Raw genomic sequence first — 25,979 nt, 5'->3', positions numbered from 1 at the left:
AAAAATCAAGTGTTTGCATCATTATGATCATACGAACTCACTGCAGAGTCAAGTAATGTATTACGATTATATTCCCTTTCCTTTATTCACTTTTTAGAATTAAGAATTTCCTCTTTTGTTCACTTGCATAAAATTTTCTATTCACATATTCTTAATTATGTCCGGATGTTCTATTACAGTGCAATTTAAAGTGTGGGCTCACAGACCAACATATCAACATCACTGGGAACTTGATAGAAATGCTAGAAAAGTTGGATATCTATATACAAAAAAAGTTCAAACTTTGATACATATCTGACACTATATACCAGAATTAACTTGAAATGTATATAGGCTGAACTATAAAACCTACAAAGCTTTCAGAAGAAGACATAGGAGGAAATCTTTGTGACCATGAGTTAGACAAGGATTTTTTAAGACACAACCTGTAAAAATGATTGAGTGGTAGTAGAATCGGAACCTGCCTAACTTCAGAGGGAATAATGTGAATCAAGATCAGCCCAAGACTGACCCCTATGAGGTGAAGGTCAGACATACCTCCATTCCCCAACCTTTTAACCAATACTGACACCAGTCATCCTTCCCATGACACTCTCTACTTCTCTCCTGGGTCCAATAATCCATTGCAATGGCCACAGAGAACTCAGGAACTATATTTAGAGTTAAGTGGTTTACTAAGGAAGTAACAGGGTATAACTCAGGATTAGGATCAATAGGCTATAACTCAGGATCAGGATCAGGAAGCATGTGGGCAAAATCTCCCTTCTTCAGTACAGGACGGCTCTCTCAGCTCTTCTCGACCATGCAGGCCTCCTCTTAGCCCCCTAAGGACAGGCTCTTCTTGGCCCCCTGACGACAGGCTCCTCTTGGCCCCCTCTGGACAGGCTCCTGTCAGACACATCACAACAGGCTTCTCTTGGCCCAGCTGTTTGTCACCACCAACTCTGCCACAGGGCCCCTTCCAGGCCTGTCTCACTGTCAGCTCTGACACTGAGCCCTTTCAGGGCTTGTCACTGTCTTCAGTGTTACATCCCTTGACCCAAGTCACAGGTCTTTTAGGAGGTTCCTTGTCTCCTTTCTCTTTGCTTCTTCTCTCTTCTCTTTTGTCTTTTCCCCTTCCCACTTCTTCCTGCTTCTGTCTTCATACTTCTTTCTGACTAAAAATGCCTCTGTGGGATTGGCTGCTTACACACCCAACTCCTTGTCAATTTCAAGGCGTGCTTCCCCCACAGTGGGGGCCACAAACTGGCCAATCCCTCGTGGTAGGCCACAAACACTTCATTTGCATATCAGGCTTTAGTCACCACATTTGTGTAGTCTATTGACCAATCCCTGCAAGGTGTATACCAATCACAGGGTAGGCAGTAGCCCAGGGCCAGACAAAAAGTATCAAAACCAAGTTGTTTACAGCTTACTCAGTGTTATGGATTGAATTGTGCCCCCCCAAAATATGTGTCAACTTGGTTGGGCCGTTATTCTCAGTATTGTGTGGTTGTCCTCCATTTTGTGATTGATGTAATTTTCCTATGTGTTGTAAACCCTAATCTCTGCCTGTGGTTAATGAGACAAGATTGAGTTATGTTAAAGAGGATCAGGGTGGAATGTAACACCCTTACTTAGGTCACATCCCTTATCCAATGTAAAGGGAGTTTCCCTGAGGTGTGGCCAACACCACCTTTTATAAGAGATAAAAGGAAAGAGAAGTGAGCAGAGAATCAGGAGCCTCATACCAACAAGAGAGCAGCACTGGGAATGAGTGCATCTTTTGGACCTGGGGTTCCTGCACGGAGAAGCTCTTAGTCCAGGGAAAGGACTTCCCCCACAGCTGACAGAGACAGAAAACTTTCCTCCGGAATTGACACCCTGAATTTGGACTTCTAGCCTACTAGACTGTGAGAAAATAAATTTCTCTTTGTTAAAGCCATCCACTCTTGGTATTTCTGTTATAGCAGCGCTAGATGACTAAGAGCCCCAGGAAATGTCAATCAACCTGGATAAAAGTAACAAACCCTCTGGGGTAGAAAACTAGGGCAAAGGTAACTCCTCAGGGCTTAGGGAAAAAATCTCTCAAGGTGTTTTTCAAAAAGACCAAGATAAAGGGCCACATAAAGCTTTTCATTCTACCACACAACCCCAAAAGAATGATCTATAAAACAAAAATTTGACCAATTGAACTTTATCAAAATTAAGAACTTATGTTCTTTGAAAGACACTTTAAAATAAAAAAAGACAAGTTGCAGACTGGAGAAGTATTTTCAGAGCTTAAATGTGATAAAAGACTTATACAGAACATATATAAAGAATTCTCAAAACCCAGTAATAAGAAAACAACCCAATAGAAAATGGGCAAAAGGTTTGAACAGACACTTTGCCAAATAAATAAATGGATGGCAAAGAAGTACATGAAAAGATACGCAACATCATGTAAATTAAAATCACAATATGATATGTTACACACTTATTAGAATGGTGAAAATTAAAAAAGACTGACCATATCAAATGTTGGCAAGGATGTGGAGGAACTGGAATTCTTAGACAATGTTGGTGAGTATTTAAAATGGTATAGCTGCTTTGGAAAACGGTTTGGCAGTTTCTTAAATAGTTAAATCCTGCTCCTAAGTATTGACCCAAGGGAAATGAAAACATATGTCCATGCAAAGACTTGTACATAAATGTTCATAGCAGCTTTATTTTCAACAGCCAAAAACTGAGAACAATTCAAATGTCCATCAGGGGGTGAGTGAATAAACTGTGGTATATCCACACAATGGAATAATACTTAGCAATGAAAAGGAGTGAACTGTTGATAAAACACAGATGCACCTCAAAATAATTATGTTGTAAAAGAAAGCAGACAAAAAAGTACATATTGTGTAACACTGTTTATATGAAATTCTAGAAAATGCACTCTATAGTGACTATAAAAAAAAAATAGTGACTATAGTGACAGAAAACAAATCAATGGTTGGGTGGGGAGGCGAAAGGGTGTAACGGGAATTACCGAGGGGCAAGAAAAAAAATTTAGAGGGTGGTGGTAGTGGGTCACAGGTGTTGTTAGTTGCCATTAAGTCAGCTCCAACTCATGGTAACTCCATGTACAAAAGAATGAAACACCATCCAGTCTTGCACCATCTTCACAATCATTGGTATGCTTGAGTCCATTGTTGTGGCCACTGTGTACATGAGTGCCTTCCAACCTACAGGGCTCATCTTCCAGCACTATATTGGACAATATTCTATTACCCTCCATAGGATGTTCACAGGCTAATTTTCAGAAGTAGATCACTAGGCCTTTCTTCCTGGTCTGTCTTAGTCTGGAAGTTCAGCTGAAACCTATACACTGTGGGTTACCCTGCTGGTATGTAAAATACCAGTGGCATAGTTCCCAGCATTATAGCAACACACATGCCACCACAATATGACAAACTGACAGACAGGTGGTGGGTCACAGATGTATACAATGTCAAAACATAGCGAATTTTACTCTTTACTATGTGCGGTTTATAGTATGCCAACTATACCTCAATAAAGCTGTTAAAAAATAAATACAGCGAAATCTGTGAAAGCCAGAACTCAACAGGACTGCCTTGTTTTTCCAGGTCAAGCAAGTTTCCACTTTTGACAGGATGCAGTCACCACTTTTCTATCGCTCTCTATTTAGTGGAAAATATTTTAGTTTTCCTTCTCTGACAGGTTTCCGCCTTCCCCGGTTTCCAGCCTTTGCAGGTTTTACTGTAGTAACTCATAAGCACGGGGTAGAGGGGAAAGGAAGAGGGGTATCCCTCTTATGCAACCTCACAGCAGACAGTGGGATTCTTTTCTGAAATTATTAGAGACACGATGGCATTGTCAAAAGAATAAAGTATTTGAAAAAGTTCTTGGAAAAAGTAATGTACATTGAGAAATGTTAGTTTCCAATTTATTTCATCTGCAACAATGCAAAAACCACACGTTTTTCATCGAAATAGCAAAATCAAGCTGCAAGCAGGTTGTGTGTTCAGCAGGTCGTGACAATCTTGCTGTCTGCCTGGCCCCTGTCCTGCTCTGCCTTTCAGATTGATTTGTTGGGTCATTTGTCACCTCGACAGGTTTTCATCACCCAGTGCATGGTTTTTCTCTCTTTTTAGTTGTTTTGAAATTTGAACTGTGATTAGTTGCAGCCTCTTTCTTGTAAATGCCTATCAGGTGAATATGTCAACAGAAAATTTTTCCTCTCCGTCTTTCAATGCCTCGACCTCTCAAAAATCTCTGTGAATTGTCCCTGTCTCTCTTCCTCCCTTCTTTCCCACCACTACCTCTTGGTACAGATGATCAGGGATTTCTGGGGGAGGTTGGACAGGCTGGTTTAGGAGCACCAGCCCTGTGATTCCACCCGCACTGTTCATGCTGTGTCTTTGTAGCGGCCCCTGAAGACCTAGTTTAACTCCAGGTTTGCTACGATATAAAGTTATTCCAGAAAAGTCAGTGTGATCCAGATCCTTATGGGACACTACCATTAGAAAGAGGGTCTTGCAGCTGGCATTTTGGGGTGGTTTGAAGTGACGACAGTTTTGCTCCATGTCTGGATGCCTCAAAAAATCTGCCCTAGATCCTGAGAATTCCGGTGAACTAAGCTCCTTGGCGTGCATGTCACCACTGGACTTCATGCCAAGGTTATATGTTGTCCTTCCTCCACCTCAGCACATTAGGAAGAGTGACAAAATACTGGGACATTCTACAACTTTATGTGTTCCCATGCACACAGAATTACACAATGTTGTCCTAACCGAGTGCTCTGGGGTTTATGTTTAACAAGTGCAGAAGTCAGTGGACATCCAAGTCTTGACTAGTCCAGGTATCTTCAATCAGTTATGAAATAAACTGTGCTTCTTTCAAGCCAACCCATCTGATGTTCCCTCTTAAGATGGCTAAAGCTACCCTCATTGTGGCTGGAAAAGTAAAGTAGATTTGCAAAATTTATGAAAAATTCAGGTAGGATGCGATACAGTGTTGTTGGATTTAGAAAAGAAGTCATGAAATGTATGCTACTTTCAAAAATTAGAGCTCTTGCTCCAAATTTAATTCAAGGCATAAAGCCCACCCATGATAAATTTGCCAATATCACGGCCTTTGAAACTGAAAATGTGAAATAAAAGATGTTGAAATTATTTATGGCTGTAGCTAGAGATTTGGCAAGCTTTACTTCATATCTTGACAAATTATCCAAACACTGAAGAACATTTGTGTTCAACTGAGATAGAATGAGAATTAATAGGGCAATGTCATCCAAAAGTGTATATTATTAATTCATAATAGCAAGACATTACTTTCCCTGATGGAGACATATAATATCCTGGAATCAGAGCGAAGAGTAATATACTAAGCATTAAGTGCTATTGCTCTGTCATGCCCTGTATAGGGCCACCTACATACAAAATTGTTGTATTTCCATCATTTATTCCTGTTTCCTTCTTTGGTGTTGTCACCTTCTACCCAAAGTATGGGACCAGGTGGGTCTCATATGGCTTCTATATTCCCACTGGTACAGGGTCAAATACCTACTAATGGCTCATTAAACTGATTTGACGATAAGGGAATTTTTTGAAAATTCTTCAGTTTCTATTAACAGAAGCAGTAGAATATTCTGGTTAAGAGCTTCCCTCAAAAGCAGACCCTGAGACAAGTAATTATATCAAAGCTGATCCCAGGGAGCACTAAAAGAGAGTAGGGATGTGAGACAAGGAAGGGGAAAAGCCAATAAAAGTACATTTATGGACAGGCTACCTCTGTGGGCAACTGAGGTGAAATCCTGCTGGGGGCCCTCTGGGAGATTTTGTGGAACACATCTCAGAATTATTGTAATGAGGGCTGAGAAAGCTGGGCTATTTGTTTACCAACTCCTTTCCTCATTGACTGAGATTACTTCTGTGAGATTAAATCCCTGTACACCAAGGAAAATATTAGCCCAAGGAACCAAAGGACCACATGAACCAGAGGCTCCACGAGCCTGAGCCCAGAAGAACCAGATGGTGCCCAGCTATTACCAACAACCTCCTAGACAGGGATCACAACAAAGAGTTCCAGATATAGTGGGAGAAAAATGTAGAATAGAATTCAAATCCACGTAAAAACACCAGGCTTACTGGTCTAACAGAAATTGGAGGAAGCCCCAAAACTATGCTCCCTAGATGCTCTGCTAACCCAGAAATGAAATCATTCCCAAAGCCCACTTTTCAGACAAAGATTAGACAGGCCTATAAAACAAAGAATAACACACAAGAGGAATGTGCTTCTCAGTTTAATCAAATATACGAGACCAAATGGGCAACTCCAGTCCAAAAGCAAGACGAGAAGGCAGGAAGGGACAGGAGCTGGATGAATGGTCATGGGGAACCCGGGGTGAAAAGAGGGAGCATGCTGTCACATTGTGGGGATTGCAACCAATATCATAAAGAAATGTGTGTAAATTTTTGAATGAGAAATTACCTTGAACTGTAAACTTTCACCTAAACACAATAAAATAAATAAATCCCTGTGCACAGATCAAACAGATGCCAGTGGCCAGAGAAGGCCCTTTGGCAGAGCGCCACAAGAAGCCTGCGAGCATGTAGGGGAACCATCCACAGTGATCTCCCAGGTAGGAGTATAGGGGAACTATCTGTAGGAGGCCCAAGGCGATATGTTCAGGGCAGTAACTGTATTTGCTGCAAGAACTCAGACTACTCAGTCCACCTAGGCTCAAGCCTTCATTCTGAAATTTACGAACTGTTTGGTCCTGATCAAATTAGTTAATCTCTCTAAACCTTAATTTTCTCATCTGGGAGAATAATAGCAATAGTCCATACCCAGTAGCAGTTCCAGAATGCAGGGTGTTTGGAAAGAATGCCTTAAGACATGCCTAGAAGCTGCATTTTCATACCGAGCACACTGTTCTTTATTTTGTTTTATAAGAACCCATGTTTATGTGAAGGACTGACAAAAGTTACAGGATTGCTACGCTTCCCCCAAGCTACCCTGTGAGGCTGTCATCACACCTACCTCAGAGAACCACTGTAAAGGTCAAAGGCCTGTGAGGCGGATGTGATTGCAACCCTCCTCTGTTTAAAACTCTGCAAAGGCTTCTCATCACACTCAGGAAAAAGACCCACATCTTTAACACAAGATACAAGACCTTGTCAAGCTTGGCCCCTCCTTGGCTCTCAAACATTCTCTCCTACTCTCTGCGTCCTCTCTAACCTCCTCAGGTGTATCGTGCCACAGGATCTTTGAATATGCTATTCCTTCTGGAGTGCTCCACAGTCCTCACCTCCACAGGTGAACCTGACCCTCTACTACTAAGATCACCCTCCTTAGGATAAGACTCTCATTCTTCTCCCTGCTCAAGCTGGCTCTGCTCCTGTCCCATTTCCACCCTCCTACTGGCCATTATTCTTCCTCAATGGCAGGGAATTAAACTTCTAGAGAGCTGAAATGCAGAGCACAAAAACTTCTTGGGATGGGAAAAGAAAAATACACCTCATTCATTCCTACAGCATTAAGAACAAACCACAAATTAATATCCTGCTGAGATTATTGCCTCCAAAATTGGTTCCATACGGCTATTAACAAAATAACAAGTGTTGGTGAGGATGTAGAGAAACTGGAACCCTCATCCATTGCTGGCAGTATGTAAAACAGTTTGGCAGTTCCTCAGAAAGTTAAACAGCAATTCCATTCCTAGGTATATAGCCAAAAGAATTGAGAGCAGAGACTGAAACAGGCACCTGTACACCAATGTCCATTGTAGCACCATTTACAATAGCCAAAAGGTGAAAACAACCCAATGGTCAACCATCAGATGAATGGATAAAGTGTGGTATATACATACAATGGAATATTACTCAGCCATGAAGAAAAATAAAGTTCCGATAATGCTACAGCATGGGTGAACCTTGAAAACATTATGCTGAGTGAAATAAGTCAGCCAAAAAAGGACAAGTACGATATGTTCCCACTTAAATGAAATATCCAGCATAGGCAAAGGCATAGAGACCAAATTTTATTAGCGGCTACCAGAGGCTGGGGGAAGGGGGCATGGGGAGTTATTGCTTAAGGGTTTCTGTTTGGGGTGATGAAAAACATTTGGAAATAGACAGTGATGAAAGTAGTACAACATTGCGAATGTAATTTATGTCATTGAATTGTACGGATAAAAATGGATGAAATGGGAAATTTTACATTTATATGTAATTTATCACAATAAGTTTTTAAATTGGTTCCATAATCTTATCCTCACCCATTTGTTATTACTACAGGGTTCTGTGCTTGAAATTCCTCTTACATGTGTATTGTCTTCACAAGACATTACTCCAATTTCCCTCACAAAGGACTTCACTTTCGACCTCTGCTTTAGCCACGGACCCTTACTAAGTACCTTTCAATCAATAAAACCAGTTAGTAATGTCTGCTCTTCTTTTCATTCTTCAGAAGGAACTATTGAACTGTGCTAAGTTTCTCTGAACTAAACCAAAAATACTGATGCAAAACAGAAAACATTATGTAGAAACACATTAACGGTTTCTGTGTTCACAAGAATCCCCCAGAGAGCCTCTTCAGTGTGGCTTTACCATCTAATCTTTCTAAGCTTTCTAAATTTTCAGTTGGCAGCAATGAGCTAAGTGATTCTTTTTTTTTTTTTAAATCTATCAGCACTACTCATCAGAATGTTGAGGAATGTTCGCGTTGTACCCTCATGGAACTTTGTCATAGGGCTCCTTCCTCTAAAAAGGCTAAAGGGTAACCACATGAGAGAGGATGGTTATGTTTCTCCTCAGCTGATTCTGTCTTTTCAGTTCTCCAGCATAAGAAAGGTTTTCTCTCAAATTAGGTTTTAAAAACTTAAAAGAGACTGAAGTACATGAGAACAATCATAAAAACTGCCCAGGCTGCTTAATCTTGATCAATCACCATGACGTAATTAATCACATTAGTTTTCTAGCAACAGTAGTAAAACAGGTTTCAAAGCAAGAATCCTTTCTGAAAGTATTTTACTATTATCTTTTGTACATCCACTGAACACCACAGCTATACACACCCAAGGGGTACGCAACATTTAACTTGGGATCTCATCTGTTAATCTGCAGGTTTGAAGTAAGCTTTTCCAGAGAAGCAGAGAGGGTTGGAGGAAACAATACAGTCTAGCTGCCAAGATTTATCTTTGTCCTCTATGTAAGCCAACATTCTTTTATTGCCATATGATGTGCCACTAATTACCGAGGAATGAGGTCCTGAAAAATTCAGCATGATTAGCTGGGTGCTCCTGGAAACAACATTGGAGTCCCTGGGCGGTGCAAACAGTTAAGTGCAAGACTACTACCTGACAGGTAGGCAGTTCAAACACACGCAGAAGGGTCTCAAAAGAAAGGCCTGGAGATATCCTTCTGAAGGCCATAGCCCTGAAAACCGTATAGAGAACAGTTATACGCTGAACATATTATATGAGGAATTGCCATTCCCCCCCCCCTCTTTCCGTAGAAGGGTATTTTGCAGCCATATTTATGTCATGTGACTCCGTCTCCTGGCCATAGCTGATGGGACTAGGGGTAAACACTTGCTGTAAAATGGTTTTAGTCATATTCCCTTTTCCAGTGGTTAGTAACTAGAATTAAGAAATCTGGCATCTTTTAGAAGGTTGTTGTTTTTAGGTACCGATGAGTCTGTTCCAACCCATAGTTGCCCTGTGTACAACAGAACAAAACGCTGCTGGGTCCTGTGCCATCTTCACAATCGTTGCTATGTTTAAGTCCATTGTTGCAGACACTGGGCTTAAACGTAGCAGACATCTTGTTGATGGTCTTCTTTTTCACTGACCCTTTACCAAGCGTGATGTCCTTCTCCAGGGACTGATCCCTCCTGATAACATGTCCAAAGTATGTGAGACATAGTCTCTCCATCTTTGCTTCTCTTTAGTATTTGAGTATTCTGAGATGATCATCTTTTCTCATTACATGGCTAGAGATTCAGCGAAAATAGATCTAGGAAGAGAGAAAGAGTGAAGCAGATATGTTTCCAAACAGAAAACAAAGGGGAGAAGAAGAGTGTTGATGCTTCCCATGTTCTGGTTCCTTTGATCCAGCTGCATTCCTGCTCTTGGGTTTTGTGAGTTGCTATTGTATCTCCACAGTAAATTTCCATTTTTTATTTACATGATACTCAAAAAATTAGAGTCCCGATTAATACAAGCAACTGGCCAGCAAACAAGTCTATTTACTGCTGGCTTTTGGCCACCAGTGCTTTCTGTAGCAATAGAACCTATCACCCAAACTGCTATATCCCTTGAGCCCATATTGACTAGGTCACTGAGGTGACATGTAAGCTCATGGCTGTCAGACCAATGATCATATTCAGCTCATATTCAACCAGCCATCCTACTCCACTATGATTTTTCTCTTGGAAACTTGCAAATATTTCAAATCCTGCATTTATATTTTGACACATTCGTCCCACCTGTCTCTCATCCACCCACAGTGACTTCTGGAGAGGATTTTTGTCATAGCTCTAGCCTTAGAAGATGAGGACATGGAGATCCAAAACAAGGCTTTAATGCCCTCACTCCCTTTGGACTATGGGGTGGACTGTAGTGACATTAAATGGGCCAGGAACATAGCAGATAGGCTTTAGACTAATTTCCTTATTGTTATGGAAAATCTACTAGGAGCTTAAAGCTTATTATGTAATTGTATTTGGTATCTGGGGTGGTTAGAAAGTAGAAATTTTGAAAAAACTCTTAAAATCTTTTAGTGACATTCTTTCATTATAAAAATGAGAAAAATACAAGCACAGTGAAGTTGACTGAGTTACTGGGGCCATGGAAAACCAAAAAACCTGCTGCCATCGAGTCTATTCCAACTCATAGTAACCCTATAGAACAGAGTAGAAACGCCCCATAGGGTTTCCGGCGGGGGGGGGGAGCTGATGGATTTGAAATGTTAACCTTCTGATTAGCAGCCAAGCTCTTAACCACTGTGCTACCAGGGCCCCGGATAGTGATAGTGTAAGGAATTATAATGATTTTTTAGTGCTTGGGGATTTACTGGACCACTCACACCAGAAATCTCCAGGCCTGGAGTAGCAAGTCAAGGTATAACTATATCTTCTTTTGAGCACAGAGGCCTCCTTCCTTTCCGAGAACGCTTTAGAGTTCTGCCTGTAACAGCGGGAACAGCATGCCAAAAACTGAACTAGTGCTAAAACATGCAAAAAGGGCATTGTAAAGGTAGTTGAAAGCTGGTTTAACAGTAGAACAAATCATGAAGAAGGGTTTATTTAGCATGTTCTAAAGCAAAAGAGAGTAGCAGCAACAGAAGCACGAAGGGAAGTAAGAGCAGAAGCATCCCCAGTTAGTACCATTTCAGCATGGAAAACAAGGCTTGGTATGGAAAAAAGGGAAATCTGCAACACCTTGCTGGGATTTTTTAACTGCTGTATCTTTTAGTAAACATTTGGCTTCAGGCAATCAACCAACCAAAACAAAACCAAATAACCTTACTAACAGGGGCTAAAAGCAGAAGCAGTGCTGTTGACTTATGAAGAAGTCATAGCGACAGAGACAGCAGGGGCTGGGTCAATAACTCAACAATGCCAACATCACTCAGGCTCTCCTACTCTTTCTCCCCACCTTTCTCAGCACGTTGACTTTCCATACTTATTCTTAGCGCTTTATGGTCACAAGATGGCTGCTGGGTGCTCCAAGCATCTTTGCCCCTACGCTGTCATCACAAGCAATAAAGAAAGGAATAGGGCTATGCCAGCCAGCTCTCCTCTTAGGATCATCTTTTTATGAGTAGGTAAAATCTGTCCCAGAAGCCCCTGGAGGCTTCCCCTTCCATCTCATTAATCAGCCTATGTCACATGGCCACCTTTCACTGTAAGGAAAGCTGGGCAGAGGAGAATAGAATTCCACAACAGGTTTGGTTTATAAAAATTCATCCCTTGGGGTTGGAGGAGGGGCCCACCTTCTCCGAGGTCAAAGGATCTTTTTCCACAAAATCGGGGTTCTTGATCAGGAAAAAGGGATGGGGGGAGATTGGGTAGGGGACAGTGAGTGAAGTTACAAACTAAAAAAAAAAAAAAAAAAGTTTTTTTTTTTTTTTTTTTTAAGTATTGCTTTATTAAGAAACTGAGTTTAGGAGTTATTGCCTTCATACGGATCTCTTTCAGGCCTTTGTTCTCTGGTCCTGAAGGCCTAGAGTTACTGACACAAGCCTCCACCTCCTCCAAGTGGGTGTTTCTTCTTGCTATTCGGGTCTGCTTGATATATAAAAATGCCTTTACAGTGTATTTGTCTTTTGACTCTTAGTATCTGTAACAGAATTATGTCTGCTGGAAGTAACAGATCTAAAATAAGTGATTTAAATAAGAAAGCAGCTTATTTCTCTTCGTAAATGTGCAGAAGTAGACAGTTCAGGGCTGGTATGGTGGTTCTACCCAAAAAGTCCTCAGGTATCTAGAATCCTTCTATCTTGTTTTTACCATAAGGCTCTGCTTTCGAAGGATGGCCACCAGGTATTACCACATTATACTTTCTCTTACCTCCCATTATCTAGAGCTTAGTCACAGGGACACATCTAGCTGCAAGGGAGACTGAAAAATATTGTCTTTATTCTGGATGACAATGTATCTAGCTAAAATGAAGATATTTTATTACCTCAAATTGGGGGTTCTATTACTATTTTTTTTTTTATTACTATTATTACTATTTTTCTGGGATTACTATGCAAGAGTCCCTGGGTGGTACAAATGCTTAATGCACTTGGCTGCTAATGAAAGGTTGGCAGTTTGAGTACACCCAGAAGCACCTTGGAAGAAATGCCTGGCAAACGACTTCCAAAAAGTCAGTCACTGAAAACCTGGTGGAGCACACTTCTGCTTTGGCACGCATGGGATCTCCATGAATCAGAGTCAACTCAGTGGCAACTGGTTTTTTTGTTTTATTACTATGAAAGAAAAGAGACTAGATATTGGGGTCTCTGTATCCCCTCCTCTATTATACTTAGTTCACCTAAACCAATTCAGAAATTCTTTTGAAACTGAATCTAACTCAATAAATCTCAGTGGGATATGAACAGATTTTATGGAGCTGATAGCACTGAAGGGAAGCATAGTCATTAATGAAAATCATATCCCAGACCAATCTGTATATATTGCAATTATGCTATACCTCAGGGAAATGCCTAAGCTTGTGACATGAATAAAAAAACTAAACCAAACCCTTGTTATCTACTCAGATTCATAGCGACCCTATAGGACAGAGTAGACGGACCCATGGAGTTTCCAGAGAGTGGCTGGTGGATTTGAACTGCCAACATTTTGGTAAGCAGCCAAGCTCTTAACCACTGTGCCCCCAGGGCTCTGTGGCATGAATAAAGACTCATAAATATGAGTTTTAGAACTGGAAGACCAGCTAAGGATTTACAGGAGTCATTGAAGGAATACAAGATCCTGACTCTGAGGTGTTGATTTTGTGTATATTAACATGAACATTTAAATCAAAACTACACTTAGGTCCATAATTTTTATTTTGAAAGTATTTTCTGGAGATTATCCTCTTATGCCAGTTTAATGCTGTGATCAATTTGATATTACAGCTAAGCTATTTCTCATTTTTTCTTTTACTAAAATCATTTTCACTGGGATCTGTTCTCTCGTACGTAAACTTTACACTGGAGTGATGACTTAGTGATTATGTTTTTCTCTTCATGACAAACTTTAGCCGTTAGAACTTCTGACATTATGAGCTTTCTTTTGTGGTTCCTTAACCACAAACATATACTTCTGTGGATGTTTTGTAGATCTAAATTTTGTGGAAAAGACTGAATTCTTCCATCAGTATATAGTCATTGGCAAATTTTACCACGTTTAGGTATTTCTCAACATTTCCAGTTCTCACTGTTAGCAATGAGAAGTTATTTTTAATCAATTTTTGCTCCATAATGAAATCGGGTCCAGTTTTAGCCACCTTCAATTTTATTTTGTAGCGATTCTTTCTATCAAGTCTAGTTTTTCCTGTCAACGTGGTCAAAATATCCCTGGCATTACAATAGCAAGGCAAAAAAAAAAAAAAATTCTGATTAAAAAAATAACAAACCAATACATTGCAACTCATAACGACCCGGTGTGTGTCAGTGTAGAACTGTGCTCCATGGGGTTTTCAGTAGCTGTTTATTCAGGAAACCTGTTGACCCACTAGCTCCTCCATGACAGAAAGATGTGGCAGTCTGCTTCCATAAAGATTACAGCATTGGAAACCGTATGGGGCATTTCTACTCTGTAGAGCTATGTGTCGCTATGAGTTAGAACCAAGTTGAAGACGATGGGTTTTAAATCACCAGGCCATTTTTCTTCTGAGGTGCATTTGGGTAGAGTCAAACCTCCAGCCTTTTATTTATTTATTTTTTAAAATTTCATTTTGCTTTAGGTGAAAGTTTACAGCTCAAGTTACTTTCTCACTCGAAAATTTATATGCATCTTGGGGAACATCTAGCTCAATTGGCATAACAGTTTATAAAAAAGAATGTTCTACATTCTACTTTGGTGAGTAGAGTCTGGGGTCTTAAAAGCTTGTGAGTGGCCATCCAACACACAGCACTGGTCTCACCCCAGTGAGCAAGGGGAATGAAGAAAACTAAAGACACAAGGGAAACATTAGTCCAAAGAACTAATGGACCACAAACTACCACAGCCTCCACCAGACCGAGTCCAGCACAACTAGATGGTGCCCGGCTACCACCACCGACTGGTCTGACAGGGATCACAATAGAGGGTCCCGGACAGAGCTGGAGAAAAATGTAAGAACAAAATTCCAACTCACAAAAAAAGACCAGACTTACTGACACAGACTGGAGAACCCCCAAGATTATGTCCCTGGACACCTTTTTAGCTCAGTAATGAAGTCACTCCTGAGGTTCACCCTTCATCCAGAGATTAGACAGGCCCATAAAACGAAATGAGACTAAATGGGTAAACCAGCCCAGGGGCAAGGACTAGAAAGCCTGAGGGGACAGGAAAGCTGATAATAGGGAGCCCAAGGTCAAGGAGAGGGGAATTGGCATGTCGTGAGGTTGGTGACCAATGTCATAAAACAATATGTGTGCTAACTGCTTAATGAGAAGCTAGTTTGTTCTGTAAGCCTACATCTAAAGTACAATAAAAAAATATTAATACACAAGTATTTGTGACATTGGTTGCAACCCCTAAAATGTAACAGCACACTCCCTTTCCCACCCTGGGTTCCCTGTGCTCATTCATCTAGCTGCTGTCCCTTCCTGCCTTCTCATCTTACTTTTGGACAGGAGCTGCCCATTTGGTCCTAAACTTGGTTGAACTAATAAGCATGTTCCTCACACGTGTTATTTTTTGCTTTATAGGCCTGTCTGATCTTTGTCTGAAAAGCAGACTTCAGGAATGGTTTTAGTTCTGGGTTAGCAGAGTGTCTGCGGGCCGTAGTCTCAGGGGTTCCTCCAGTCTCTGTCAGACCAGTAAGTCTGATCTTTTTCATGAATTTGAATTCCGTTTTACACTTTTCTCCCATTCTGTCCAGGATTCTCTGTTATGATCTCTATCAGAGCAGTTGGTGGTGGTAGCTGGGCACCATCTAGTTCTTCTGGGCTCAGGCTGTTGAAGTCTCTGGTTCATATGATCCTTTAGTCCTTTGGGCTAATATTTTCCTTGTATCTTTGGTTTGCTTCATTCCCTTTTGCTCCAGAGGGGATGAGACCAATAGGTGTATCTTAGATGACCACTCACAAGCTCGTAAGGCCCCATATGGTACTCACCAAAATCGGATGTAGAACTTTTTCCTTATGAACTATGTTATGCTAGTTGACCTAGATGTCCCCCAAGACCATGGTCCCCAGCCCTTATCCCCAGCTACTTGGTCCCTCAGAGTGTTTGGATGTGTCTAGGAAACTTCTATGCATTTGCTTTGATCCAGTTGTGCTGACTTCCCCTATATTGTGTGTTGTCCTTTCCTTCACTGAAGTTGACACTTGACTACTATCTGTTTAGTGATTTCCCGCTTTTCTCCCTCCCCACCCTCATAACCATCAAAGAATGTTTTTTAATATGTAAACCTTTTCTTATAATAGTGGTCTCATACAATATTTGTCCTTTTATGACTGATTTATTTCACTCCTCAAAATGCCCTCCAGATTCATCCATGTTGTGAGATGTTTCTCAGATTCATCATTGCTCTTTATCATTGTGTAATATTCCACTGTGTGTATGTGCCATAATTTGTTTATCCATTTGTCATGGATTGAATTATGTCCCCCCAAAAATATGTGTCAGCTTGGTTAGGCCATGATTCACAGTATTGTAGAGTTGTCCTCCATTTTGTGATTGTAATTTTACATTGAGGATTAGGGTGGGATTGTAACATCACCCTTACTCAGGTCACCTCCCTGATCCAAGGTAAAAGTAGTTTCCCCAGGATGTGGCCTGCACCACCTTCTATCTCTCAAGAGATGAAAGGAAAGGAAAGCAGAGCAAGCAGAGAGTTGGGGACCTCATACCACCAAGAAGGCAGCACCAGGAGCAGAGCACATCATTTGGACCTGGGGTCCCCGCACCTGAGAAGCTCCTTGACAACTGGAAGATTGCAGACAAGGACCTTCCTCCAGAGCCAAAAGAGAGAGAAAGCCTTTCCCTGGAGCTGATGCCTTGAATTTGGACTGTCAGCCTACTTTACTGTGAGAAAATAAATTTCTCTTTATTAAACGCATCCACTTGTGGTATTTCTGTTATGGCAGCACTAGATGACTAAGACGCCATTCATCTGGTGATGGTCATCTTTTTGCTATTGTGAATATTGCTGCAATGGGTGTGCATATGTCTATTTGCGTGATGGCTCTTATTTCTCTAGCTTATATGCTTTTTTGTTTTAATATGCCTAGGAATGGTGTTGCTGGGTCATATGGTATTTCTATTTCTCGATTTGTAAGGAAGCGCCACGTCATTTTCCAAAGTGGTTGTACCATTTTACATTCTCACCACCAGTGCATAAGAGTTCCAATCTCCCCATAACTTCTCCAATGTTTGTTATTTTGGATTAGTGTCAGTATTGTCGGGGTGAGATGGTATCTTATTGTAGTTTTGTTTTGGATCTCTCTAATGACTAATGATCATGAGAATTTCCTCATGTGTCTGTTAACTGCCTGAATGTCTCATTTGGTGAAGTGTCTGTTCGTATCCTTTGCCCATTTTTTAATTGGATTATTTGTCTTTTTGTTATTGAGGTGTTGCAATATTTTGTAGATTTTAGAAATTAGACCCTTGTCAGATGTGTCAAAGCCAAATTTTTTTCCACCTCCGTAGGTTCTCTTTTTAATCTTTTGGTGAAGTCTTTTGAAGAGCATGAGTGTTTGATTTTTAGGAGGTCCCAGTTATCTACTTTCCCGTCTGGTGTTTGTGCACTGTCAGTTATGGTTTGTATACTATTTATGCCACATATTAGGGCCCCTAGCACTGTCTCTATTTTTTCTTCCGTGATCTTTATCATTTAGATTTTATATTTTGATCCATTTTGAGTTAGTGTTTGTGTATGGAGTGAGGTATTGATCTCGTTTCATTTTTTTTTTACAGATGAACATCCAGTTATGCCAGCACCATTTGTAAAGAGACTGTCTTTTCCCCATTTTACACACTTTGGCCGTTTGTCAAATATCAACTGCTCATAGATGGATGGATTTACGTCTGGGTTCTCAATTCTGTTCCATTGGTCTGTGTGTCTGTTGTACCAGTACAAACTATTTTGACTACTGTGACTGTATAATACCTTCTAAAATCAGGTAGTGTGAGGCTTCCCACTTCATTCTACTTCTTTGACAACACTTTACTTATCCAAGGCCTCTTCCCTTTCCTTATAAATTTGGTGATTTTTTTCTCCATCTCATTAAAGAGTTTAAATTTGGATCAGGATTACATCGTATCTGTAGGTCACTTTGGGTAGAATTGACATTTTTGCAATGTTGAGTCTTCCTATTAATGTTTTTCTACTTAAGTAGGTCTCTTCTGGTTTCTTCTAGTAGTGTTTTGTGGTTTTCTTTGTATAGATATTTTACATCCCTGGTTAGATTTGCTCCTAACTTTATCTTCTTGGGGGCTATTGTAAATGGTATTAATTTCATGATTTCCTTTCTGAAATTCTCTTTGTTGCTGTAGTTTTTTGTATGTTAATCTTGTATCCTGCTACTTTGCTGAAATCTTCTATTAGTTTCAGTAGTTTTGTACTGAATTCTTTGGGGTTTTCAGTGTATACAATCATATCATCTGCAAATAGGTATAGTTTTACCTCTTCCTTGTGAGTCTGGGTGCCTTTTATTTCTTTTTCTTGCCTTATTGCTCTAGCTAGGACTTCTACATCAAATAAAAGTGGTGTTAAAGGGCGTTCTTGTCTGGTTCCTGTTCTCAGGGGAAATGCTTTCAGTCTCTCTCCATTCAGAGTGATGCTGGCTATTGGTTTTGTATAAAGGCTCTTTATTATGTTGAGGAATTTCTCTTCTATTCCTGTTTTGCTGAGAGTTTTTATTAGAAATGGGTTTTGGATTTTGTCAAATGCTTTTTCTGTGTCGATTGATAAGATCATGTGGTTCTTTTGTTTTATTTATGTGGTGAATTACACTGATTGATTTTCTAATGTTGAACCATCCCTGCATACTTGATATGAATCCCACTTGGTCATGATGTATTATTTTTTTGACATGCATGCAGTTGAATTCTATTGGCTAGAATTTTGTTGAGAATTTTTGCACTAATGTTCAAAGGGATATTGTTCTGTATTTTTCTTTTTCTTTTTTGTGGTGTCTTTCCCTGGCTTTGGTATCAGGGTTATGCTGGCTTCACAGAACAAGTTCAGGAGTATTCTTTCCTTTTCTATGCTCCGTAATAGCTGAAGTAGTAGTGGTGTTAATTCTTCTCTGAAAGTTTGGTAGAATTCTCTTGGTTAACCCATCCAGGCCAGGGTTTTTTGTTGTTGTTGTTGTTGGGAAATTTTTTGTGATCCCTTCTTCAATCTCTTCTTTTGTTAAGAGTCTGTTTAATTTTTGTATCTCAGTTTGTGTTGGCTTAGGTAGGTAATATGTTTCTAGACGTTTTCCATTTCCTCTAGGTTTTCAAATTTGTTGGAGTACAATTTTTCATTCTGTTATGACCCTTTTTATTTCCTTTGGGTCTGTTGTGATATCACCCATTTTATTTCTGATTCACGTTATTTGCTTCCTCTCCTGTATTTTTTTTTTTTTTTGTCAGTTTGGCCAGTGATTTGTCGATTTCATGGATCTTTTCAAAGAACAAACTTTTGGTTTGTTGATTTTTTTCAATTGTCTTCTATTCTCTATTTCATTTATTTCTGCTTTAATCTTTATTATTTCCTTTCTTCTGATGCCTGAGGACTCCTGTTGCTGCTCTCTTTCTATTAGTTGGGTTAATGTTTTTATTTTTGCCCTTTCTTCTTTGATGTGTGCATCTATTGCTATAAATTGACCTATAAGCACCACATTTGCTGTGTCCCAAAAGTTTCGATAAAATGTATTTTTCTTCTCATTTGATTCTATGAATTTTTTTAGTCCATTCTTGATTTCTTCTATTACTTAGTACTTTTTAAGTAAGGTGTTGTTCAGTTTCTATGGATTTGATTTTTTTTTCTTCCTATTTCTGTCATCGATTTCTACTTTTATGGCATTATAGTCAAAGAAGCTGCTTTGTGTTATTTTGATGTTTTGGATTTTGCTAAGGCTTGCTTTGTGGCCTAAAATGTGCTCTATTCTGGAGAATGTTCCATGTACCTTGGAAAAGAATGTACACTTTGCTGCTGGTGGGTGGAATGTTCTGCATATGTCTACAAGGTCAAGTTGGTTGATTGTGGCATTTAGATCTTCTGTATCCTTACCAAGTTTCTTTCTAGATGCTCTGTCCTTTATTGAAAGTGGTGTGTTGAAGTCTCCTACTATTATAGTGGAACTGTCTATTACTGTTTTCAGTGCTGTTAGAGCCTGTTTTATGTGTTTGGAGCCCTGTCTTTGGGAGCTTGTCTTTGTGTCTAAGTTGTGTCTCTTGTAGACAACATATTGCTAGATCGCTTTTTTTTTTTTTAATCCATTCCACCACTCTCTGTCTCTTTACTGGTACGTTTAGGCCATTTCCATTCAGTGTAATTATTGAAGTTACAGCTGTCATTTCGATGATTGTGAGTGTGTGTGTGTGTGTGCGTGTGTGTGGTGTTGATGGATTCTTTGTTCCTCTTCATTTTCTGGGCTAAGTTCTTTTTGTCTACGTATTTTCTTTACACCTCTTTCATTATTGTTGATTTTGTGTTTGCTCAGTCTTTATATTTCTCTTTTTTATTTTGATGGGTAGGTTTGTTAGCTTCCTTTGTGGTTACCTTGAAATTTACCATTATTTGTCTAAGTTTAAGCCAGTTTTTTATTTCTCAGTATTGCCTTGACTTCCTCTCCATATGGGAGTTTTATGACTATATCATTTAGTCCCTCTTTTTTGTTTTGATGTTGCCATCATTTACGTATTCACATCTCTGGTTCCCCAGGTTCAGTTTTTTAGCTTTGTTTTGTTTTTGTGAATTCCCTATCTGGGTTGGTATTTGGTTGTGTTCTGCGTCCTAGTCTTGGGTTGTTGTCTGACGTTATTAATTCTCTAACTGGAGGACTCCCTTTAATATTTCTTGTAATTTTGGTCTGGTTTTTAAAAATTACCTTAATTTCTGCTTATCTGGAAATGACCTAAATTCACCATTGTGTTTGAAAGACAATTTTCCTGAATATATAATTTTTGGCTGGCAATTTTTTTCCTTCAAGGCTTTATATATGTTCTTCCATTGCCTTCTTGCCTGCACAGTTTCTGCTGAGTAATCAAAGTTTATTCTTACTCGTTCTCCTTTGTAGGTGGCTTTTTGTTCATCCCTAGCCACTCTCAAGATTCTTTGTCTTTGGTTTCGGCAAGTTTGACTATATGTTTCGGAGGACCTTCTTTTGGGTTTTCTCCTGTATGGGATTCATTGAGCTTCTTGGATAGATATCTTCTCATCTTTCATGATATTAGGGAAGTTTTCTGCTAGCAAATCAATTATTTTCTCTGTGTTTTCGCTATCCTCCTCCACTCATTCTGGTACTCCAATCATTCACAGGTTTTTCCTCTTGGTAGTGTCCCATGTAATTCTTAGCTGGGAATCTGTTCACTGTTCTTGCAGGGGTGCTGGAGATGTTGGTGAAGTTTTTGGTGATGTGGTGAATCTGTCCTGCCAGTCACCTGGCCGTGGGTGCAGAGGGTGTTCTCCATGGTCTTTGGGTTGGGTGTTGCGTGTGTGTGCTCTACTGCTTATCAGTTGGTTGGGGTACAGGTGCCTGGGCTGGTAGTCACTGAGAATGTGGTGTGGGGATTCTCAACTACAGTCCTGGGTGGGCAGGGCTGCATGGGGGGCATCTGGAGCAGGCACAGGTCTCTGGTTGCAGTGGGGAGTGATGTGGAGGTAAGGCAAGAAGCTGTTTACTGCCCCTGGATGCTTGGGTGGAGGGTGTGCCCCTGTCTACTACAGCATGTAGTAGGGGGTAGGGCAAGCAGTCCTCGGGCGCCCAGTGCTGTTGGTTGGAGAGTTTGGGAGGCACCACTAATTCTCAGACCCCTGTCATGGGTGGCTAGATGGAATGGGTTGTACCCCTGGCCCTCAGGGCCCTGGTGTGGGTGGGTGAGCCTCCTTCTTAGAGGGCAGGGTAGTGTTGAATATCACAAATCTGCACCTCACACTTGGCTGCTGAAGGTGAAAATGGACTTCAGGTAGACTCCCTGCCCATTTTATCCTAATGTGGGCGTGCCGTGTTGGGTCAGCTTGCAAAGCACTGGGGTGGGTGATTGGCAGGGGTAAAGGGCAGGATCGAAGGGTACTGAAAGTCCTGGACCCCCTATGCCAGTGGGTGGGCAAAGAAGTGGGTGCCTGCCTCAGGACCCACTGTGAGTTCCCGGCTAAGGGGGTGTGGCGGTGTTGAATGCCTAGGGACTGCTGTCGAAGCAGGGAAAGGATGAATGAAGAGAAGAGAGTTCTCCTCAGCTGTGGAGCTCTGGTGAGGGGAAGGGTTATGGTGGGTGTGCCATGGTTTGGGAATTTGCACTTAGCTTTCATAGGCCTGGTGTTGCTTCTCTTTGGTTCGAGAGGTGCATGCAGATTCGCTGCTGCTTGGCTGCACTAGATGGGGTGGGTTCTGGCTTGGGATGTTACTGCTTGCCTCAACCTGTGTGCACTGTGCAGGTTTAGCTACAGGATGTCGGCGATTCCAAGATCTGCAATTCCCCACTTCCACTATTGAATTGTCTCTTCTTCCACCTGTCACTCAGTCTGATTCTTCAGCTTTGCCCTTGATGATTAGGGGTCCTAGATTGTCATATGTATCTATTTACTTGTTTTTTCAGATCTTTGTTGTAAGACTGATGACACGAAGCATCTGACTATTCCTCGGTCTTGGCCCTGCCTTCCCCTCCAGTCTTTTAGTTAGTAGCCAAGTGCTTTAACCTTTTGCACCACCCAAGGACTCACTATTCTGATAGGATGGCTGATGTTTGGTGGCTTAATAAAACATAGAATTTTACAAATGGAACAATTGTTTACTTCAATTTCCTCATTTTACAAGTGAGAAAACTGAAGTGCATGGAAGTTAGGACACTTGAACAAAGGTAGAAAGTTAAGGCTTGAATAAGGGCAATGGTTAGTAAGAATAGAGGTAATGGGTAGGTGTAATAAATACTGAGGAGATTAAGGTCGGGGTTTGGTCTGATGGGACTGTGGGGTGAGGGAGAGGGATAAATCTGGGATGATCCTGGATTTCAGACTTGGGTCACTGGTTGGATGTTGATGCCATTAACTGAGACAGAGAGTACATGACTAGAGTTAGGTTTGGGAGCAGAAGGTGTAGTTGTTGTTAGGTGCCATCGAGTCGGTTCTGACTCATAGAGACCCTATACACAACAGAATGAAATGCTGCCCGGTTCTGTGCCATCCTTACAGTCGTTGTTATGATTGAGCCCATTGTGTCAATCCCTCTCGTTGAGGGTCTCCCTCTTTTCCACTGACCCTGTACTTTACCAAGCGTAATGTCCTTCTCCAGGGACTGATTCCTCCTGACAACATGTCCAAAGTATGTAGGCACAGTTTTGCCGTCCTCGTTTCTAAGGAGCATTCTGGCTGTACTTCTTCCAAGTGAGCAGGGGTAGGTGATGTATTCAGTTTTTGAAATGTTGAGTTTGAGATGCCAGTTGGACATTTACATGGAATTTGCCTATCTTAGTAAGAATTTTTTAAAAATGTTTGAGTGGAGATGTAGACTTGGGAGTTGTCAGCATATAGGTGATAGTCCCATGAGTATAGACAAAGTCACCACCCCGGGAAAATATCAAACAAGGAGGCAAACTGTGGCCTCAGGCCTTATCTGGCCAGCTGATATATTTTGTTTTGATCTAAAGCACATGTTTAACAAAATTCGAATTAGTGGCCAACATTTAAAATTTAGAAGATTTCATGTGTCTGTATACTGATACCTCTTTAAAAATTAGATCTGGCATCTGTGGGTGGCAAAAATCAACTAGAGGTGACTAGGAACCATAAGCTCCAGTTCTCCAGTCTCTACCCATGAGCTTCACTCGTTTGTGTAACCTGGATGGTTCCCATAAGCTTTTGGGTTTGCTGTCTCTAGTGTAGCATAAGAAGACCAAGGAGAAAATATTTAAGGAAAAGGCAGAGAAAGAGGAGCCTCTTTATGGAAACTGAGAGAGATGGTCAGACTGGTAAGAGGAGAACCAAGAGAACTTGGTAACAAAGAAGGGGTTACGGATTGAAAGGAGGAGGAATAAATCTTCTGCTGTATTAGAAATTGTTTTAGCTGTATTATCCAGCTATTTGCTTAGGCCAAAAAATTTAGGAGTCATTTTTGACACCTTGGTTTTCCTTATTACCTTTACCTGATCCATCTCTCACAGAGAAAGATGTGGCACTCTACTTCTGTAACGATTACAGGCTTGAAAACCCTATGGTGCAGTTCTACTGTGTCCTTTAGGGTCGCTATGAGTCAGAATTGACTCGATGGCAACAGATTTTTTTTGTTGATTTGTTTAATCCATCTCTAAGTGTTATGGACTGAAATGTGTCACCCAAAAATATATGTCGAAGTCCTAATCCCAGTACCTATGAACGTGAACTTGTTTGGAAATAGGGTCTTTGTTGATGTTATCAGTTATGTTAACATGAGGTCATTCATATTGGAGAAGGTGTCCTTGTAAGAGAGAAGAGACACAGAGACAAGGAGACAGGGAAGAGATGCCCATGTGAAAATGCATCTACAAGCCAAGGAATGCCAAGCATTGCCACTAGAAGCTAGGAGAGAGACACGGAACAGTTTTTCTCTCAGAGCCCTCAGAAGGAATCAACACGGTCAATACCTTATTTGGACTTCTAGGCTCCAGAACTGTGAGACAATAAATTTCTGTTCTTAAAAAAAATTATTTGCCTTTGAGTCAATTGCGACTCATAGCGATCCTATGTGTGTCAGAGTAGAATGGTGCTCCATGGGGTTTTCAGTGGTTCATTTCTCAGAAGTAGATCTCCAAGCCTTTCTTCAGGGGTACCTCTGGGTAGACTTGAGCCGCCAACCTTTCAGTTTGCAGCCAAGCATATTAACCATTTGCACCATCCAGGGACCTCCACCACCCAATTTGTGGCACTTTGTTACAGCAGCCCTGTATTTGTTGTTGTTAGGTGCTGTCGAGTTGGTTTCAACTGATAGCAACCCTATGTACAACAGAACCAAACACTGCCCAGTCCTGCGTTATTCTCACAGTCATTGCTAGGTTTGACCCCGTTGTTGTAGCCACTGTGTCAACCCATCTAGTTGAGGGTCTTCCTCTTTTTCGCTGACCCTCTACTTTATCAAGCTGATGTCCTTTTCCAGGGACTGGTCCCTCCTAATAACATGTCCAAAGTATGTGAGACAAAATCTCACCATCTTTGCTTCCAAGGAGCATTCCGGGTGTACTTCTTCCAAGGCAGATTTGTTCGTTCTTCTGGCAGTCCATGGTATATTCAGTATTCTCTGCCAACACCGTAATTCGAAGGCATCAGTTATTTTTCGTTCTTCCTTATTCATTGTCCAGCTTTCACATACACATGAGGCAATTGAAAATACCATGGCCTGGGTCAGGCGCACCTTAGGTCTCAAAGTGACATCTTTGTTTTTAACGTTTTAAAGAGGTCTTTTGCAGGAGATTTGCCCAATGTACTATGTCGTCTGATTTCTTGACTGTTGCTTCCACAGGTGTTGATTGTAGATCCAAGTAAAATGAAAACAGCAAGTCTAGGAAACTCATGCACCAAGACTGTCGTATCTATCTTCAAATTATTCCTTAAATTCGCCTATTTTTCTCCATCATTTCTTATCTGATCAGTGCAAAATAACTGTTCTCCCTGCATCCTTGTCTCCTAATAGCTGATTGTATACACGGTAGCCAAAGTGATCTTTTAAAATTAAAATCAAATGCTGCTACTTACCTGTTTAAAACTCTTCACTGGCTTCCCATTACACTTAAAACTGTACTCCTTGCAATGGCCCAGAAAGTCTCTGTATGATCAGAACCCTCTTTGCCTTGTTGACCTCATCTCCTATTCGTCCCTTTCCCTACTTTTCTCATTTCTTCTAGGGCACCTAATCCTTTCCCTCCCCATGGCCATTGCACATGTTGATCCTCCTCTTGGTTGCTTTGCCCCCAGATCTTCACAGGGTTGACTTTTTCTTTTCTCAGTTCCATGTGCCTCTTCGAAAGGCACTTCCTTGACACTTCAAACTAAAGGGGCACCCTCCTTCCTTTATTTTTTCAGCAACTTATTCTGTTTTTTCCACACACTTATCTTCTCTCTACAAATGCATATGTATTTATTGAATGTTTGCTTTCTCAACTAGAAAGTAATCTTCATG

Source organism: Loxodonta africana, chromosome 9 (assembly GCF_030014295.1).
Source record: "Loxodonta africana isolate mLoxAfr1 chromosome 9, mLoxAfr1.hap2, whole genome shotgun sequence".
NCBI lineage: Eukaryota > Metazoa > Chordata > Mammalia > Proboscidea > Elephantidae > Loxodonta > Loxodonta africana.
The sequence above is the reverse complement of the archived record's forward strand: the minus strand, read 5'-3'. Positions refer to the sequence as shown.